The sequence below is a fragment of the Ovis canadensis genome, chromosome 17, assembly GCF_042477335.2.
Source record: "Ovis canadensis isolate MfBH-ARS-UI-01 breed Bighorn chromosome 17, ARS-UI_OviCan_v2, whole genome shotgun sequence".
NCBI classification, from domain to species: Eukaryota; Metazoa; Chordata; class Mammalia; order Artiodactyla; family Bovidae; genus Ovis; species Ovis canadensis.
Window position 1 is genome coordinate 60,314,271 of NC_091261.1, and position 1,751 is coordinate 60,316,021.

General features: G+C 43.5%; 1 pseudogene; it reads left to right on the plus strand.

The window, feature by feature from the left end:
- The first annotated feature begins 734 nt into the window (after nt 1–734).
- LOC138422126 (large ribosomal subunit protein uL1 pseudogene) lies at nt 735–1,456 on the plus strand (annotated as a pseudogene).
- The last annotated feature ends 295 nt before the right edge of the window (nt 1,457–1,751 follow it).

Here is a 1,751-nt window from a genome sequence, read left to right on the forward strand (position 1 = left end):
CCCAGGACGAGCTAGGCTGACGTGTAAATCACAGGGTGAAAAAGATGACTGTGTACAGATGGCCTAATCTCAGTCATTTCTCTGTCGGAAACCCGTGCCGTTTATTGCTGATACATGCTGATAATCACATTTAAAACGTGATTAAACACCACCAGCCAAGAATGGCTATTATACTTAACAGACTTATTAGCAAGAGAGTAGAGCTGCAAGCTATGTGTGGGGTAAATGGATGTCTTAAATTACACTAGCTGATCTCGCGTCATTTTGTTTTTAGTGCAATGGTTTGTTACACATATAACTGATAATGCTAAATAGTAAATGTCAAGCTTCAACTCTTAATAGCCTCATTTAAATTAGATTTGTATTTATTGTCCTAATTATTTTCCCAGCCATCTGACCTGGGACGCTTCCCTACACCATAGAGAAAGGACTATCTCTGTACCATAGGGATAATTAAAACAAGCTGATTCTTGAAAAGTCAAAATGAGTGCAGGAGGAAACTGGGCAACAGGCATTCTGCCAAAGCCTGACTTTTAATTTCTTTTCAAGATCACATTCTGAAAATAGTTTGGAAACTGCAAAATAGTCACTTACTAATTAAATGGTCATGAGACCATAATTTCAATTATAAGCCCCACCTCCAAATGGACAGTGTAATTGACAGATCCTCCTTCCAAAGCATCTATCTGCCCAGGTTGATATAAAATCTCACTACTGCTTTTCCGGTTATCGCGGCGTAGGGAACTATGAGCAGCAAAGTCTCCTGCGACACCCTCTACGAGGCGGTGCGAGAAGTCCTACATGGGAACCAGCGCAAGCGCAGAAAGTTTTTGGAGACGGTGGAGCTTCAGATCAGCCTGAAGAACTATGACCCTCAGAAGGACAAACGTTTCTCGGGCACTGTCAGGCTTAAGTCCACTCCCCACCCCAAGTTCTCCGTGTGTGTCTTGGGGGACCAGCAGCACTGTGATGAGGCCAAGGCTGTGGATATCCCCCACATGGACATCGAGGCACTGAAAAAACTCAACAAGAATAAGAAACTGGTCAAGAAGCTGGCCAAGAAATATGATGCCTTTTTGGCTTCAGAGTCTCTGATCAAGCGGATCCCCCGAATCCTGGGCCCAGGCCTGAACAAGGCTGGCAAGTTCCCTTCCTTGCTGACCCACAATGAGAACATGGTGGCCAAAGTTGATGAAGTGAAGTCCACGATCAAGTTCCAGATGAAGAAGGTGCTGTGTCTGGCAGTGGCTGTTGGCCACGTGAAGATGACAGATGATGAGCTTATGTACAACATCCACTTAGCTGTCAACTTCCTGGTATCATTGCTCAAGAAAAATTGGCAGAACGTCAGGGCCTTGTACATTAAGAGCACCATGGGCAAGCCCCAGCGTCTGTACTAAGGCACAGCTTAATAAACCATACTAAACCAAAAAAAAATAAAAATAAAAAAATAAAATCTCACTACTGGGACTTTCCTGGCAGTTCAGTGGTTGAGACTCCAAGCTTGCAGAAGACACAGGTTCTATCCTTGATCAGGGAACTAGGATCCTGCATGCCACAATGTGGTAAAAATAATAATGGTAATAAATAAAATAAAAACTCACCACTTCATCTTCCTACACAGCTCTCAAGGGTCTCTGTTTAGACTCGTCACTTAAAAAAAAAAAAGTTACTGAGTATCTGGGGACAAATTCTCCGGGGCTGGAGGCAGTTAGCTGCCAGGAACGAAAAACTGCTCTAGAGTAGAAGTA